At 36.3% G+C, this 19,795-nt stretch overlaps 1 protein-coding gene across 21 annotated transcripts in view; it reads left to right on the top strand.

Moving 5' to 3' along the window:
• Positions 1 to 19,795, top strand: part of TENM3 (teneurin transmembrane protein 3) — a 1,347,463-nt gene that overhangs the window by 843,629 nt on the left and 484,039 nt on the right. The gene's annotated exons all lie outside the window — the stretch shown is intronic.

The following is a 19,795-nucleotide window of genomic DNA, read 5'->3' as shown; positions in this document are numbered from 1 at the left end:
CTACGCTCTCAGGATTCTAAACAAATTGTAGTTCTGGCCACCCTTCTGTGTGAGGATTAGAAAGAGAGAGAAGAAATGAAACAGTTTGATGATGTAATATAAAAATGTAGTAGAGGAATTTGTAGTTCTTTATGGTAATTGTATTTGTAATTCTTTATTTAATATTTTGGACATAAAAATCAAGTATTGCAAATTAATAAAAAATTATTTTTGTGTTGTTGCAGAAAGTTTAAGCTGAGTTTAAAGACTAATGTTTCATAAGGAAATGACATCTGGGAAGTGTGAAAAAAAGTGATACAAAGGTAAACATTAAGGTTTTGGGGAAAAGCTGAAATAAGAACATGCTCAGAGAAGTCTATTAAGAATTCTTTTTTTTAGTTCCTATTAGTGGGTTGACAGTTTATAAGGGAAAGTAAGAATTCAGTGTCAAGTACAGTTAATAGCAGTACTTTGAAAATGTTTATTGGGCACACTTTCATTGTTTTATCGTAGTTTGAAATGTATCATGAGACACTAATCTCTTGATTGCAGGGGTTGTTGGTTAATTAATATATCTGAATCTTCTTATGATTTCCATTTATACAAAAATAGATAGTATCTGGGAGCTCTTTTTACTTCTAATATTGTTTTTCAGACTCTGAAATTGATCTCCTAAAATTATCAAGACAGAAGTTAAAACATTGCTTACTAAGTCCTATAACCATAACGTATGAAATACCACTCATGTTTGCCATATTCACTGATAGAGATTAACACTTGAGACAAATGTGATACAGAACTCAATTATCACAGTATCACAGTATGTTTAGGGATTGGAAGGGACCTCAGAAGATCATTTAGTCCAATCCGTTGTTCAATTACTGTTCAAATTTCTACAGTTTTAAAAAAGGGTATTGCTTAAAAAAATCCATGCAAAAACTCTTGCTGAAAAGATCACCGTACTACACAAAAGGAAGTCACACCTTAAAAAAAAAAAAGTGAAAAAGTGCAAGGGAAGAAAAAGAAATGTGAGCATTAAGTAAAAAAAAACACTCTCTAAAAATGTTTTTTCCTAAAGAAAACACAAAAATTGCCTGTAACTTACCATTTTATACTGCGGAATGTTTTAGCAAGCTACATGCTTTACAGTGAAGCCAAAACCAGGCAGAAACTATTTTAAAACATTCTTTTATTTTCCTTTTTAAACACTGGAATGTGTCACCACATGCAGCTTTCCTTTACTGATCACTATACATGTGTTTCAGTCTCAGCATTTGGGAACATAAATTGTTTAGCAATGGAATTTGTTATGGTCAGTGTGCTAACTGAGATCAGGAAACTCCTCTGCTTCCGGTTCTTCTCGGTTAATTATTATACGAGGCTGCTTGAATGAGCACAAGACAGAAGAACATGACCATATTTTTTTTGACATTTGGGAATTTGACTGAAAAGTCAAATATGCCATTAAATAGAGGAATTTCCAGGAGGAACCAGAGCCTACTGTTGAATTCTTTGAATCTTTAATCACACTCCTAGGTGGCACCCATCATCTTTCTTGGTGTTCTGTCTGAAAGTTTAGACAGGCCCTTAAGTCTTTAACAAGCCAATAGACCCTGTGTATACTGGCTTGAGCTTATTTTGTTTAAAGCCATGAATGCATGTTACCTGTCCCGTGAAATTCAATAATCTGCTCAAAAATTAATATCTGAACTGTACCATTGAGGTTATTTTTTTTAAAAAAAAGGAAAAAAAAATTGAGCAAGGTATTTTTTTAAGGTGTGTAATATTTTGAATATTGTGTTGATGTCTTGAATATTTGAAGCCATCATCTATTTGGATTTGCACTTAACCGAGTAGTTTTTCTGGCTGAAACAGTTTTGCAGGTACAGTTTTTATTTTTGCGCTGAAAACAAAACAGATTGTTCTGCTGCTCATTCCACTGTCTGGTTTACTGATACCTCTCTTTAACTGTCAATGACCATTACATCTCATTTACATAAAGATGATGAAAAGTCTCTTTTAGGAGATGCTGTCTTAAAAACCACCAAGTGTTCTACCTTTTAAGTCCCCTTTTGGCCTCTTAGATGGCACTTGGGAATCAAGGAAAGTAGACTCTCTCAGTAACTGATTTTTTTAAAAATAAATTTTTACTTTAAATAGACAATGTGGTGCCCAAATGAAGATTAATGTAATGCAGGTATGGTATGGTATTTGTTAGATCCAGTGGAATTAACGCTTTTTTAGGATGGGAGGGATAATAAGGTAAACAAAAACAGAAGCTGGAGTCGACATCTATGTCTTAAACTGAAAATTTGCTTCCCAGAATGCTAATAGGAAATGAAGCCATAAAGGAATGGCTCGGTTACCTTAATTCAGAATCTAAGTTTCCAAGAAGGTTACTGCACATCTGCAGATCAGAAATTTATCATGAAAACTGGTTAAAGGCCAGATGAACACAATCTCAGTTCAGAAACCTTATCACTAATAAAAAGTTATCCTAATCCAATACATTATTAAATAATCCCCAAGTAATGAATATATCCCAAAGATAGTATAAAGGTATCCAAATCAAAAATCAAATTCAGCTGGCTTCTTGCCTTCTATGTTTTAAAATACAAGCTCATTTCTGATAGTCTTTTCATCTCTACTGTGTCTTGGTTATCTGATTTCCTTTTACTCTAATTAAGGTAAGCTAGGTAATTCGGACCAACAGTTGTCTCTTATAATTGCTGAGGTAATAATGTGTTATCTTGTTCCATCTCTTAATATAGTCCTGTATTGATTCCTGTGTTATCTGAAGCTAAGCGATGGATGCAGGGCTCCTGAAAGGCTGAAGAAGAAATGAGAGGTGCCCAGACCTGTATCTTTCTGTATTCTAGTGATAAATTCTTCACCAAGACTGAAGATTTGATGCCTTGGTGGGCATGAACATCTTCTGGCTGTCTGCTCTTTGCAATCCTTCATCTCAAATTAACATTTTGTGTTCTTAACCCCACTCTTCAGGACTTTCCCTTCAGGATATTAGCTGTATCTCTGTCTCAGAGTAGCTGCTAGAACTCCCTTGTTCCAGTTCCTGGACGCTGACTTAGACATTTGGCCATATAGTATGATCTGCCTTAGACATTTGGCCATATGACACAATCTACTTTAATCATCCAAAACGCATTAAGTGTTCAGACACTGAATGTATCTCACAAACATGTCAGGTTTAAACAGCAGACCAAATAATGTTATTTCTACACAGTGACATTTACTTCAGTTTTACTAAAGGCATTATAGATGACTCAGTGCAAGTCAACAGGTAGGCTAATTCATTTTACTGTGGATTATTTTAAATTATATAATTTATTATGGAATTAATAACAAATTCTCATTTCAAAAATTAAAATTGAGTGATCCATTTCACATGTATCAGCATGGGAGGTGTGGCAATAATTGCAATTTTCTTTTATCTCAAACCATAAATTTGACAAAAAATACAAGTATTTGTATGTTGTTTTCCTGAATAGTTTCATTTCGTGCAAGTAGATAAATATGATATCAATCTTAATTTTGCGTGATCTGAAAATAGTGGAAAGTTAAAGAAATGTATGATTCTGTATCCTCCTTTGCATACTTAGAATGAATTTTATTCTCTTGTGGTGCGTATTTGTGACAGGGTAAAACAGTCTTGAGTCAGGGAATTTCACTTTACTGCCAGTTAACATAAGCTTTTAATTATCAATTCCATTATTGAGAAAGAAAGAAGACAAAAAAAAGTTAGAGAAAACACCTCCCCTTTACTCCAGACACCTCTCCTTCCCCCTTCCTCACCTCCAAAGCCTCACACCACATGTTGTACTTGGTCCCTTCAGTGGGGTGATGGGTATTCCCAGAGATGGGGATCAGTGTGCAGCAGTTCCTGCCTTTTGCCACCCTTTGTTTCTTACTCCTTTCAGCTGCTCTGGCACAAATTCCTCCACAAGCTGCAGACACTTTGTGGGGCATCTGCCTTCTCTGACAGGGTTTCCTCCATGGGGACCAGCTCACCTTAGAGGCTCACCTAATCCTGGGTTGTCTTCCATGTGTCTTTTCCTGTTTGGATGTCTCTTGCCCCTGGAATTTACCACCCTTTCCTGAACATGTTTTCACAGAGGTGCTGTATGCTCCCATGGTGGGATCCAGCTTTGGCATATGGTGGATAGCTTTTGTCCAAGACAGAACCGTCAGAAACCAGCAGTGCCTGGAGCAGAGCATCCCTGGCCTTCCTCCCATACATCATGCTCTGCAGACCCCAACTAGCAAAGCTCTGCCTGTTACACCCAACACAGAGTGCATTTGTAAAGGGTGCACTGTTAAGATCTTGGAATAGCTTATTCCATCATGGTCAGAGTTTTTGCAAGAGCAGAACAAGCCTTGTGGTAAGAAAGTAATTAGAAATTTGATTTTTAAAAAGACTAGCTTTTCTTAACACACTTCTGTAATCTTTAAATAATTTGTGTTTCCAAATCCAAATCTTCATCTCTTCACAGATAAACAAAGAGTTTCTGTTTTCATTAATCCTCATGTCACTGATTAGCATGGTATATCAAGCATATTAAAAATTTGTTGTAGGTTATTTATTCCTGCTTCCAGATAGATTACCAAATGTGGGAAATTCTCTACTTGTATGACTACTGCAATGTGCAGGAAGCAAAGTTTATGGCAGTCACCACTTAATTATGTTTTCACACATCATTCATTGTTTAAATGCTTGAGGCAAACAGTGCTTAAATATTGTGTGCCACTCTTTTCTTCAAGCCAAGACTCTACTTTTGAACACATGCTTTCAGGCTTTTGGTTTCTGAATAAGAAAAAGTGGAAATCTTAACCAGCTGCTGGGTTTGGAAGCGGGAAAAAAAGCGGGGCAGCGGGGGGAGGGCAGCAATTTTTTTAAAATGCTTGTTTTGTTTTGCAAAAAACATGTCCTTGTGGATGATTTGAGGCAGCTGTTCATGTAATGTTTTTAACCATGGTTGCCATCAGGCCAGCTGCAATTCTGTCATTTTTACATCCTAAGACTAATACATTCTCCTGCTGGTCCTTGCAGGGTATTCTAGAGCAATATAACAACTCCATAGATTGGACAGTGAGGCAGGTAGGAAAGGTGGAACTTACCTATTTTCAAACATGCAATTCAAAATTTTCGCTGTTAGATGATCAGTACGAGCACTAATTAAACCATAAAAGCCTAGTTAGTTGCTTAAATTAACATTGTGAATAAATTTTTCTTCATCCAATCTTAAGGAGGCTGTGTGGGAGCATCCATTTTGTTAGGGAAAAGACAGTGGTTGGGCACTTCTGGTTGTTACCTTAATTCTGAGATTGGTGTAACAGGCAGCAGATACAAGCCCAAGCTGTCACTTCATCTGTGCCCATACACAAGACTGTTGCAAGACCAGTCAGGTTTCCAAGACTTCTCCAAACTGGAGAAACATGTAGAAAGCAAATGTGTACATTGCAGTTATTTATTCTAGTGTAACTTTAAAATATAGCTGATGTGCCTTGTTAAAGACATGAGAAAATATTATTTTAAATAATTTACTCATTAACTCATAAGGTTCATAATACATATTCATTCTTTCCTCTGTTTACACTGCAAAATCTTGTGCATCCTATATGAATGATACATGCACTACTGTCTGCAAAAATTCCAGGCATATAAGCTGTTCTTTCTCGCAGTTTTTTGTTTGTGTTTTTATCTTTTTGCTATATTGCACAAAGTCTGAATATTATCATGTACAAAGGATTTAGAATCCAAAAGGTCAGGGCTGCAAACTGTATCACACCCAAGTTAATGCTTTGTTGTTATTTTTGCTCTTAGCATGCCTTTTTTTTTTTCTATAAAGTTACTTCAACAAGATGCTGGATCAAAAATTACAGAATTAATTTTGGTTAGACCCCAGTGATGTGTATGTTGTTCATTTTGTAATATATGTAATATATAAGAACAAAACAAATTATTTTTTAAAAAGGGTTAGTCTTTTAATATCTCTGTGAGTACCCGAATGCTTAATAAAACTCTTGCTTTCTTTTTTGTTCAGATAGGCAGAAAAATGACAATGAAATGGGTTAAATGTCCTAATATATCACCAGGCTTATAACACTTACTATTAGTGTGAAACACTGTAAATTAAGATGGGTATGAACCATGTCTAACATCCATACAATTCAAGTACATCTACTTCATATTGTTGTGTTACCATAAAACAGTACCTTGGAAAAACTGAACTCTGTAAAGCCACCAAGTCCAGTGGTGCTTTTGATGGATTTTGATGAAATGCAATAGATGAAACTTGCTACAACTCTATGCATTAATCTTTCCCTTTAATATGTCCTTCATGGATTCAGATCACAATTGAAATTCTAATTTGTGATAAGATCATGTTGATTTGGTTTTGTTTTTGTTTTTAATTTCTGATTATGTGTATTGGTTTGGGAGGGGATTATATTAACAATGTATTTAATTATGAGATTTTTTCACTTATGCTTGACATTTCCCAAGGAAAGTAAAAAATTAACATTATTCTTTGGGAAGCACTAAAAAATGCCATTGAACTTTGATCCACTGCATTTTCTCGATGATGCTGTACCACTGTAGGTAAAAAGGAAGCCAGTATTTAGTACTGTGGGGAAAACACAAAATGAAAGCCAAGTCATTACTCAGTGAAAACCTTTCACACATTCTTTCTTGACTTACAGATATTGTGATTGTTCCAGTTCTACCTAACTAGCATGAGCAGCAATATCATTTTTTGTTCACTCCAAGGGAAATTAAAATAAGACATGACAATCAAGCAATTCAAAGGTAAATAGGGAAATTAAAGATGTCCTGTTATGGGTGATCTTCAGCTTTTTACTATATATTTTAATTCACAAAGATTAGTGGTGAAAGTTTGATTAAAGTCAAACAGAATGGAGAGCTGGGTCAGCCGTGAAACAGTTTAAGAACACTGGTCTAGCCTGTGAACTGAGCTTAGCATAGTATCACCGAGTCATTATCAATTTGGTGCCAGAGTCACCTCTCCTTCTAGTTCTGGAGGTGCTGGGGTGCCAGGCTAATGCATTATCCCACCACTGCTTGTTTTAAGCATCTCTTTTTCTTGAAGGAAGTTTAAGCTGTCTGTCTCTTACCAGACACAGAAACTCTTGCTTTTCACTTCCGCTCTTCCATAAGGAGGGTGTAGCCTTCCCTTTTTAGAAGGCTTAATGAAGAAATCGATGAATGACAGTAGAGGATGGGTTGTGTCTTTCATGTTTCTAGCACACCCTCATAAAGATGCTGTACTTTGGCTGTCCTCCCCAGCCCTGCTGGATATCCTGAGGTGTACAGCAGTTCTCTAGAAAACCCAAAGGGTTTGGATGTGGGAAGCTTGAGGGTGTAAAGAAACTGAATCAGGCAACAGAGTCCGTGTAACTAGAAATGCTTGAGAGGCAGAAAGACGATAATGAGGAAAAATGTCAGCTGCTAAAGAAAGCTTTTTCCTGCCATCCTTCCCAGATGAGGTAGTGAACACTTTCATGCTACCTGCAAAGATGAATTCTAAGTATTTGGGATATGAGGACATGCCACAGAAAGTAATACAAAAGGAGAAAATCTGTAATTATCACATATGTTTTTGCAATACTTAGGTTGTTAAGGTCAACAAAAACCTGTAAAAAATGTAAATCAATAACTTATGGAGGAGAACAAGGTAATCCATTTTATTATTGAATAATGTACCATACACAATTATTAGGCATGAGGGGACAAGCCTTTTCACTGGTAAGATAAACAATAGCTGTTGCAGCACAAGAAAGAAAAAACACATTCGTTGGAGCCATTAGTTCTTGCCCATCCTCCTTCCTTCTCTGCAGGATTGAGAGCAGCCATCTTTATTGTGATGGTCCGAAAAGAAGTAATTAAGAAGCTAATTGTCCAGTCTCACAAGCTTGCTGAGAAACCAAACCACCAAAGGCAGGTCCTGGTGGATGAGTTAGAGTTGTGTTTTCCTGATGTGTTTCTGTTCTGTGGCAGCTTTTAGAATGGCAAATCTAGTTATTTCTTGCTGTGAGAGAAGAAAGCAAGCTTATTCTTCATTCTCATTTTATTATTATAAAGAATTGTTATTCCAAAGCTAACTTTATCTGACCAGTACTGTCTGTAATTTCTTTCAGAGAGCAATTAATTTGATTAGGCTATACTCTAATTCTGGCGTAGATGCTAATTCTAGTACATTCGATGAACTTCATAGCTTCAGGCACCGCAGTCGGATTAGGATTCCCCAGGAAGCTGCAGGTCAGTTATACAGCAGGGAGCAGGCAGCAAGCTGGTGGAATGGAATTCCAGCTGGAGAAAACCAAACCTGTCACTCACTCTGAACCTATCACGCTACATTATGGAAAGGGAAGAAGACTGTTTTTCTCCTTGAAGCCTGACCCGTTCATTGCAGAAGTACTTGTGTTAGTGGGATCATTTAGAGACCAGTCTTTTGACTGCTTGAACTTCCAAGAAAATTAAGAGTCACTGAGGAATGTAGAGTCGTTCCACTGAAAACAGCCAACTGTCTCTTCCTCTGCTGTACTGGAGTTAATCACTCTCTGAGAAAACAGGTTTAGTAAAAACACTGAGAGTAAGTAAATCATCTGAGACTTTTTGTATTCTAGTTCTGCTCGCATCTTCCTCTTCGCAACTGCTCTTTTATTTAGGGGTGATTAGACTGAAAATGTGTTGGGGGGACACTGGAGAATGGAAGCAACTTGAACCTCTTTCTAAACTTCTGGTTTGTCCTTTTCCAAAGAACCATCCTGGGAGATCCAGTTAGAATAAGAAACATGCTACCTTGTACAGACCAGCTCTTAATTTATAAAGTGTAGTGTCTTAGTTGTGCCACTCATTACCAATGTAGAATTGTGCCCCTCTGTCTTTAGTATGGGAGACGCTTGGCTGACCCACTGCTTGTCAGAGGAATAAAAAGAAATCAAAATCGTTTATTTAGTTCAAACCAATATCAACCTACAGAAGTCTTTGATGTGCCAACCATAGAAATATTGTTGAACTCTGGTAACCAAGAGCTTGCTTTCCACCACAGAAACTCCAGACATAAAATCTCATCAACAAATTTCAGATTAACATTTTCACTGCAAACCTATCTCATACTTCCAGGGCTCAAACACGGAGGTGACATGGATCCCATCAGAGAAGTTGTTGAAGTTATAGGAGAAATGCCCATCTAGTAAGTAGATTGATTTGATGACAATGGCTGTTGAACTTCCACTAAGTACACTACATTTTTGTTTTGGAAAAACAACACAGTTTTAGTCTGATAGACTTAAACAATCAAACTGAAGAAAGATCTAAGACATCCTATCACAGGTGTTTCCTCTGTCATTGTCAGTTTTAGCAGTTTTAGACTATTTCTTAGCTGTGACTCTGGTGATGCCATAAGCAGTTGTATAGCAGGAAATATCTGCACATCTGTATGGCATCTTTTCAGCGTCTACAAATTTGGGCTCTCAGAAGAGCATCAGTTGCTTTAGCACTTGTGCTAAAGGTTGATTCTTTGCTCTACTAGTGGTAAAATATCAAATTTTTGAATATGAGCAGCAAAGCTTATAGCTATAGTTCGATGTATACTTGATAGCACCTGGAAAGATAAACATTCTTCATGCCTGCTTTTTAATGTATTTAATCTTAACATTGTGGGAGAAGGTGTTACAACAAGTAGAACAAATTGCTTAGAATGACACTGCCACTTCTGAGCAGTCTTTTGTGCCTTTATAGTAACTTAATGAATTGTCTAACAATAGAACATATTTTCAAAATCACTCTGAAGATTTTAACAATGTGCCACCAGAAGGACAAGAGTAAGGGAAAGCAGAGCAGATTTCAAAGCTATTTAGTACATTTTATGACTGCCAACTGTTTTCTGTGTATGCACTTTAAATCCAAGTCAAGTTGCAAATTAATTGTTTCTGGTGATCTCAACTTAGTGCTATAAAACAGGATGTATATTGCAGAATTACTACACATTTTGTCACTGTTATGGGAAATAGTAATGTGTAAATGAAGAAGGCTGATGTTTGCTCAAGCGGTGAGGAAGTTTCCCGATGTCTGTAATTTTTTTACTTTAACAGAAGATATCAGCTTCCGAACTACCAGGATTCCTCTATGTGATTATTGTTCAGGAACAGCTTGTGTGAGAACCTGCGAACATCTGCTGATAACTTTTTTAAAAGATGTTGTTTTATTAGACTTTTTTTTCCACTGGTGTGTTATACTCCAATCTCTCTTTCTAAGTGAGGATGGTTGCACAGAATACCACCTGTTGTTCCCAGTTCTGTGAAAGGTTTTCAAGCTTCTTGTTAGTTATAACACCTTTCCTGTGAATATCACTCCAACAGAGTAGTCCAGCCAAAGGGATACAAAGGTCTCACCAGGAGGAAGACATGACAGAGCACCGAGGTCCAGCTATCTATATATAAGCAATTATCTGTAGCTACTCACTATTTCAAAATAATTGGATCAACAGTGTGTTTTCTTTAAAAACAGAGTAACTCTTACTGTATGCTTTACTCTATCCTATTTTTTTATGCTGGATCTTAAGAAATACAACTGAAGATAATAGTTCTTCTTCAGCAATGAAATAGAATTATACTGTTTGGAGAGACTGATTTCTGGGCAAAAACCCGTGTGCTTCCATTTTAATATATAAAGGTTCTAAAACCTCCTTCCCAATTTAAAGCTGACTTGGAAACAGAGTTAAATTAAAAATTTAATAGCTTCAGAAAATTTCTGATTATGTGCTGAATGCTTTCAATTAACTGAGGTAGGAACAACATTGAGTTATATTTAAAACATATTTTTTTAAAGGTGTGGATTAAACAGCGTATCATAAATGCTTCAAAAAATCTATATCTGTTTAGATAAGGAATAATTTTAACAATACTTGAAATTATTAAATTCATATTTCTATCCCTGTTTTTTAAAATCAACAGCAGTAAGAATCAAAGCTAATGCTTTTGATCAGAATTTCAATACTTGTTTTGATTCCTGCAATCTACATTAAGCATTTTCGTAACTGGGAGTAGTCTTATTACTGGTTGGTCTCAGTGGTATTTTGCCAGGAACTGGCATTATCCCAAAGACTTTGACTCCAAGCCTCAGGGGTATTAAGAGTGAAAACTGTTTTTGGCAACATGGCCATAAAATTTATGCCAAAGTGAGCCTAGCTGTAATGTTTGAGTGTGCGTTACTTCATATTGCCTTCTCTTTTATCTTAAAAGAAGAATTATCTGTTCCAAAATAAATTCAAAACACAGAGCTGGGCCCACACGAAACACCACTGCTGTTCTTCAGCTGTGTGGTGCTGACTTTTTCCCAAGCGTGTCTCATCTCTCATTCAAATGTCAGCCCTTGAATTCCAGGCACCTTTCTGTGGCACAGACCAGAGGAAGAACACAGTGTGTGTAGTGGCAGGCTGAAAATCCAAATACTTCAGCTGTGACCTGTATGAAATCATCTGAACATTCTTCTTGTGCTTCAGTGATCATTCTTTATTCTTAACAGTTAAGTTTTAATCAGACAACTTTCTTCTTATTTTCTTAAATCTCTTTCTGATTAACTCTGCAACCAACAGAATGTGTCTATTCACAGGATGCATGTGATGCATTCATTTTTTTTTTAAGTAAGTACTTTCTGAAAATTCTTTTTTCTAGTTGCAGCATGGTATTGCCATAATGAGGTAAAAATACAACAGATGATCTCTGATTTTTTGGCTCTAAGAGTCCTATTCTTTGACTAAAATTTTTCTTTTCTATACTATTTTAAGAATTGCATATGAATTATGACTCTTATTCGAGCTTAAAAAAATGAAAAGCGCCAATATTTATCCATAATGTGTGTACATCATTACTTTTAAAAATATCAGTCTCTTCAGTATCAACATGAGCGAATGTTTAGCTTTTTCTTTCAGTGGTAAGTTCAGTATATTTGGATGATTAGATAATAGCTTGTTTGTGGTTTTGTTCATTTGTGAGCTTAGTGGAAGTGAAGGTGAATAGATGAAGGACTGCAGCAGGATTTCAGTATAAAACCTTTTCTGGGGAGTGGAGTTAACAGAACGGGTTCCTAGCTGTCTTGTGTTCCGTCGTTTCTATCTGAGCAGAGAATGCATTAAATGCTGATAACAGTAGAAGTGACTATTAGAGTTGCTAGGCTTTTGTATTTATTTAGACAGATGTAATTAAACAACACACAGCTTGGAGGAGAATTAAGCCCAGTAACCTTAACAGCAAAATTAGTTTATGCTGCAGTGACTATTTTTAAGTAATGCAAAAACAATGGAAACTATATGCGGAAATATGAGGAAGCAAAGTTCCCATTTGGTTTTGAATAGCCTTTAGCAAATTGTTATAAGTGTAAAGGATTCAACAGAAAAAAATAATTAAAAGTTAATGGAACTTAGATTTGATAAATCATGCCATTAGGAAGCAGAGGCCTTAAAATAACGTAACTATAACATTCCTGAGGAAAATGTAGAGAAGCTGTATCTGTCATCATTTTCATGATAACAAAGTTTCAGAGTAGTAGGGCTTGTACTGTGCAGAACACTAAGATTTCAGCTCACAAGTTTCTATTTCAGATAGCCGTGTCAGGAATTTTGAGAAGATCCATTGAAGGCTGAATTTGCTCTCCCTGTTTCATCAGCTAGTCACCCATGACTCTACATGCACTCCTGAGCCTCATCCTTTCATTTGCTTGTTCTGGACCTGATGGCTCTGTCCGGAACTCTTGTCTGATACCCATTCAGTCTGAGGAAATTGCTTATTGGTGCCTTCTTTTTTGTCACTAATGTGTCCATGAAGCAAAATTTCATTTCTTCTCTTTTCTCCAAGATTTTTTATACCACTGAAATTTGGGTAAAGAGCCTGACATAAAACCATGAATGCTGGTGCATTTTCCCCCTTATCTGTAGCAAACTGTTAGAGCACTACATGTGCTGTTGAATATTGTCAATATATGACACGTACCAGCAGAGACATAGCTGACTTTCAGCTAGAAAACATACATTAGACACAGGTCACAGCATAAACATAAATATAGGAAAAATATTCAAAAGGAAAACATTAATAATAACATATATGAGTATGACAAATTTTGATAAGGTACATTTTAACCCTCTCAGTGCCATCTTATAATGTCTACTTATGGGTAGTATAAGGGCCTGGGGCAGTTGCAAGTCCTAAGTGATCTTACAATATAACTTCAGCACAAGAGTGCTTCTGTATCTCAGGGTTCTGCACTAATGGGCATTGTCCTTAATCTCCCATTAGATATGGAGAAGTTATAGCAAGAAAAGGGAACATGAAGCACTGCTAGAACACATTAACCCTTATAGAATACATATGCATGGCACATCTGAGCTGTTCTCACCAGCACACTCTGCCTTGGGATGTGCATTACGCTAACAAATCTGTTAAAAATGGCATGATTATACTTAACAGGCCTGCTCATATGTCATTTGTAGTCAGTATTCTGAGATGCAGAGGTGACAAGATTTACAAGTGGTCACAGGGAAACCTGTATCAAAAGCTGAAACTGAATCCAGACTATGCCTCAGCTAGGATCCTGGTTGCTTTCTTCCACCAGGAACTATTCCTGCTTTTACATTAGTGCTGCCTCGGTTGAATGTGGCAAATAGAAGGTTAGGTAACAAGTTAGGAAAGAAATTCAGCTCAGTCCAATTTGCAGATTTTCTTGAAGCAGCACTTGGTAGCGAGGAGCAGCAGAGAAGAGGTCTATTTAGTACAAAACACCAGTGTTAAATTCTATTGTATTTACAAGAACTGTTGCAAAACCGGAACTCTTTATTGCTTTTAAAATGCTCACCATTTTTTCTGAGAATGTGCATGATTTATTCCTCATTATAAAATGAGCTAAAAAGTCCTGGTTGCAGATTTTTTTTTGCCCAGGGTTCATAAAAAACATGGCTATAAATGTACAGTCTGAAAACAGATACCTATTCTTTTTACAGATTTACATTTATTTCAGTTATTAGTGTGGGTTTTGGTCTATTAGAAAAGTAACTTAAAAATCTGACCTTCAAAAGATTCACAGTGTGAGCAGATACAAAGTATATCATGACTCATGGAGAAATCTGTGAGGGGAAGGGGGGATTCTCAAGGAGAGTTTTAGAAACTGCTTGATGTTAAACAGATAGATTGTACTTTAGGTTAAGCCTTAGGGAGCTTAGTTTTTAAGTCAGCATTGAGAAGTTTTGTCTTCCTTTTATGATGACTGTTGAGTTTATATATAACATTTTTCTACAGAGAAAACCTGAGGTTACAAGTGGGTAAAATTAAATTTGATGGGTTAAAGATTAAAGTGACGTGTTGACTCAGCCTCTTAAGAAGATAAGAATTAGGTGCTGAAACATAAACATATACTAGGTCACTGCAGCTCTTATCTGTATGTTATTACACTCAATATATATTGATACTTCAACAGATAGAAATACAGAAGAATGTACAGCTGGCTGTATTGCAGGACTCATGTGTATTGCTTCTCTCAGAAGCAGGTTTTTTTCTTCTAATTGACCACAGATAGTAGATCTCTTTCTCTTAGAACTGTAAAAGCCAGAAAGCCATAACTGATGGCAGGCTGATTGCATTTCCCTTTTACAACAGCTTGCCTAGATTACCGGTTCTCTGAAAAATATCTCTGGAGTTTTAGTAATTTCTGATGTAGAGTAATACTGTCTAGAATTTACACGTTTCTGTGTGGCAGCTCTTTTATACACGGGTTTAGCAAATAGAATATCAGCTGCAAAGGTGATTCCAAACTATCATTCATCTAGGCAATTTTTAGCCTTAGGAAAATCTGAGACAAAGAGTAATCAACTTCATCTTCTTTTTTGGAATCTTCAGTTAATAAATTAATTACAGTGTTCCTAATAATTTCCCTTAATTACTGGGGAAATAATATGTTCGTTAAATGGAGTGCAAGTGCTGAAGTTCCAAAAGTTAGCAGTTCTGTGTATTGTCTGCATATCTCTCAGGAATATTATAAAGGGAAGTTTCAGCAAAATTGAAAAGGGTAAACATAAATTTAAAAAAATAAGAAAGAAATCCAGTGACCCTTAAAGGACTAGAGACAGAAATACAGTAATAAAGACACTAGAGACTTGACTCAAAAGATCTGTTATACTACTACCTCTTCTAATGTTTTTCTCTGTAGTTGTAGGCAAATCTTTTTGTCCACATTTCCATTAACCTTCGAAAAAACAGCAATACTGATTTCTGCTTTGTTTTTGTTGTTTACTTAAGCATGCTTACTAGAAGCATTGGAGAAAAATGTAGCCTTTTTTCCATAATTTCCTGCTTGTTATTCCTACACCAGCCTTTCTTTGCTTCCCAACTCTAGAAATCAAATACAGATCCTGCAGATCTACCAGCTGCAGGAAAAGAAGTTTGGCTCCGTCTTTCCAGGAGGCCAGTTTGACAACAATTTTAATCACTTTATAACCCACAGTGTGCCGTTAGTTGGGGAATGGAGCATATATCTGAATTAAATAAAATGCCACTCATAGTCAGGAGTCCTTTGGAGCTGTTACCATTACAATGAGTTATTTTTATTACTGCATGAAAGTATTGATTTATGAGCACACAATAAATCCAAATAGGCACATTTATAACACAGAAGAAAGAAGTATGGGGAAAAAGAAACGTAAATTCCTTCACATTGTGTTTTTTAGAAGAGGCAATGTTTTTAATGAATAAAAGAAAATGTATATCATAAAAGTGAAATGATAGGTGTAGTAGCTGGCACAATAGCACCATATAAAAACTCATAGAAAACTATAGGATTTAGTTCTTAACTACTAGATCGTGTTTAAAACCAGGCCAGATTTCCTTTGTCTTTCACACAGTTTCAGCAGAAACGTTTCAGCGGTTCAGGTGTGGTTCCACTCTTGCACCTTGGTGCAATGACACAGGACTTTGCCTGAACCACATGGCAGGCTGCCTCCTGACTGACATTTATCAATACTAACCCTATTCTAATAGTATTCTGAATGCATTTTTGATTTTATGGACCACAGAAGTTATGAAGACTGCTTCTCTGTTACTGACCAGATACCAACAAAGACTCAGCATTCAGATTGCTGTAGCAATCTGCTGTAGCAGGTCCTTTATTAAAGATGCATTGGCACTAGTGATGCCATTTCACAAATCAGAAAACTGAGACACGGAACGTGTAAGTTATTAAAAGATTTCCTGGCAGGACACATCTGTTCTGTGTGGTTACTTGTTAGCAAAGCATCCTACTTGACTTCCACCAGATTTTCTGGTGATAATTATAGTATAAAAGGCTGACCTAGCATGTACAGTAGACAATATATCACTTCAAGGTGGAAATATAGATTTTTCTATCTCATTGTTTTCCAACTATTCTCACTTTCTTGCACACAGACGCACACACCACTAAGGTCTTGCTTGTGTATTGTTCCATTTTTTGATGGAAAATAGGTGACCTTCCAAATATTCTTTCATTGTTTGTTAACAATTCAGAAAGAAAACAAATACATTGACATTGTATTGTGTATTCATGACACTGAAATGAAAAGATTGAAAGGTCTTTTATTATCAAAAGCTGAAAAGTAGTTGTATAGGTACCCTGAAACATGTAATTTTGATTAAATAAAACCACCTAAAAATCCTTCAATTTTAAAAAATGCTTTAAATAAAATTTGAAAGAAAATAATTCCAAGCTATACGTGTAATGTTCTGAGAACACAAACATGAGTTCTTCAGATCTTAAGGGGAAAAAAAATAAAAAAAAAAAATAAAGTACTTTGAGAAATTCTTTACTGGTGACATTCACTAGTTTTAGAAGAAATAATTTGGTTCCGGTGCTGGGCTTTTAGCCTAGTGCTCCTTCCCTGACATTGGTAAAATCCTCTGCCAGACACCACAAGGTTTTAAGTGCTGCTTGAGCCTTTGAAGGTTTTAGTGGGTCTTAAGTAGTGCCACAGTCCTTATGCTGGCACATAGCCCGGGATGAATTTCTCTTTTGATGGCAGCAGCTGTGTATCTATCAGATTTCTGGACGTGTGGGGAGGGCAGAGAGGGGCGCTGCATCCCCAGGCAGCTGCTGAAAGTGGGGGAAGAGAACTGCTGTGTGGGGATCTAGGTGACCACCAAACCAGCAACCAGCAGGGGTTTTTTATCCTTTGACATTTGACCCTCCTCATTCTGCTCCAAAGCTTTCCTGGAGTTTTAGGGATTTTGGAAGGCTCGTTTCTACCATGTGGACAGCCTGTGTTAGGGGTATCAGCCCTAGAATCACAAACACTTCTTCTTTTTCTCCATTTTGTAATTCCTCTGTTATCCGCAATTTGCCATGTAGATACAGCAACCAGGGGTTACACTTGGGAGCCTTGAAAGTAAAAAGAATGTGGGAGAAAAACTTCACAAATAAAAAAAAGGTAAATATTGAAATACTTTGAATATTGCAAAAACAAGAACTGACATCTGTAAATAAACAAGCATTTAAATCAGGTACTAAACTTTTATCCTTCGCAGAAGATACATGACATCTTGTTCTTCATTACTATTGTTATGGATGTTTATCTTCGTATACTTGAAGATTCAGCTCTATTCTTTGACTGGCTTTTAAAGAATGGACAATAAGCAAAGCTGAGATTTTTTTTTTTTTTGCTTCCTAGAGCGTTTAAAAACAAGAGGAGGGAAACATAATGGTTTTGAATGATTCTTATAATTTTCTTTTTATTGCCTAATATTGAATAATGTTTTCTTGTTTTGTCATGTAGAGACTGAGTTACCTAATGATTATTTAGCTAAGAATAGGCACAGTAAAGTAAATCAACTCCTTTGAGAGTTGTCAAGATTCGAGCTTGCTTACGGCCAGACAGCTGATGAGGACACTTTCAGGATTTTTCTCAGTGACTCATATCCCCTCCACACTGGCAATATAATCTAACACTACCCCAGAGCTGTTATGAAGAGGGGGGCAGCGGCACTGCTTCATCTCAATCTCTCTCACTGCACAATAAGCAGAAGCTGCAGCATCTCCTGCGTGCTGCTCTCTACATCTTATCTGAAACTACGGGTAAATCTGGGAGGCCCCCACTGTGGGGGTGCAGCAGGTAACTTCAGAGCACAGGGAAGGAAGTGGAGACAAATTGTACACCGCGCAGTTGTAACTAGTCGGTTTGCAAAACAGCACAAGTACTTCTTTAATGTAGTAATCTCTGGTTCAAGTAAGAGTCAAGCCTTTCTTGACAACTGTTAAATTATGAAAGGGGGAGAAGGGTGTAAAAGCAGCAATTATACTTTAAGTTAGACTTTTGGTTGGATTTAGGTGGGTTTTTTTACCCATGTAGCTCTTTTTGTCTATTGATCAACATCCACTGGGATTAAGATACCTTCCTGAAAACCTGCTCTAGTTTCTTCTCTATCTGAAAAATAGACATAGCTGTATTGCAGTGGATACCTCTATATAAGGAACTTTTCTCTCCTTTCATTTACACCTATTTTAATATAATTCCACTTGATTCAGTGAAGTTATTACTCATTACAGCAATACAATTGAACTAGGAGGTCAAAAATTCAGATTTGTCTCCCTCCAGTCCTTTGTAATAAAAGATAGGATATTCCCAGGGAGAAGTTAAATAGAAGAAATGTTACAGCTTGGAAAAAGCCTTTCCTAAATATTTTTCTAAAAATTCTTTGCAAGGCTATTGGCTCTGTATACATTTCCTTCATGTCTTAGTTTTGTCCTTTCTGAGAACATAACTCCTGGATATATTATGAGAATTTTTGAATGGTGGGGTTTTGTTGAGGATGTTTTCTGTGGGTGGAGATGAGAAGAGAACATGAACTGTGAGCCATATATTCGATCAAAACCTGATTAATTTAGACTGCAAAAGGAAATTCATCTGTCATGTTCACATGCATCTTGTTTCCTTCTGATATTTCTGAATACGTTAATTCTACATAGAAACTGGAAATAAAATTCTAAAAATCTCAAATATCTTAAAATACAAAAGAGGTTTCCAGAGTGTGTACAATAGAAGCAACTTTGTACTGTAGGTGTTTGGATTTGTATTTTCCAAGACAGAAACTCGATGCTGATTAGCACAGGTTTTATATCAGGTTTCTTTTTCTGCTTATAAGCCGTGAAATCTATTTGTTTTAGAACAATATTAATTTTATAATTCTATCATTGGTGTCAATCACGACATAAGTGTGGACAACAAAAACTATAGCTTAATAGAATCGCTGGAGACTTCAGCTCTGGTAATTTACAGGCAAATACTGTACTTTCTGCAAATTATAATATAAAAATATTTACTCAGATAAGCATGTACTTCAAAATCACCTATTAGACCTAATAGACTCTTATCTGAATGGCTGCTTGATAGAAGGGATGGTTTGTAAAAATACTTAATAAATAGTAAATATATGTACAGCTATTAAATGAAAAATATACTAGTAGATGTGCTACTGAAATACAAACAGTCTGAGAAACAAAATAAAAAGGGAGTAGAGGCTGAAAATGCAATGGAAAAGAGACAAAGTGAGGGAAGTGTTCTTGGAGATAGGGAAGAAGATGAAATAAGCACGTCTCATGAGTGCATTGCCATGTGTGAGATTGTTTAAGGCTATCACTAGATCTTCATAATAAACATAAGTTATAACTAAATGTACTCCAGGATCTGAATTTTTCAGTTGTGATTCTTATCACCCTTCTACTGCTCCTTTGCGGTACCTCATAGCGTCGGATGGGGTGTTAACC

Source organism: Columba livia, chromosome 4, assembly GCF_036013475.1.
Source record: "Columba livia isolate bColLiv1 breed racing homer chromosome 4, bColLiv1.pat.W.v2, whole genome shotgun sequence".
NCBI classification, from domain to species: domain Eukaryota; kingdom Metazoa; phylum Chordata; class Aves; order Columbiformes; family Columbidae; genus Columba; species Columba livia.
Note: the sequence above shows the minus strand (reverse complement) of the source record. Positions and strands in the feature narration are given on the sequence as shown.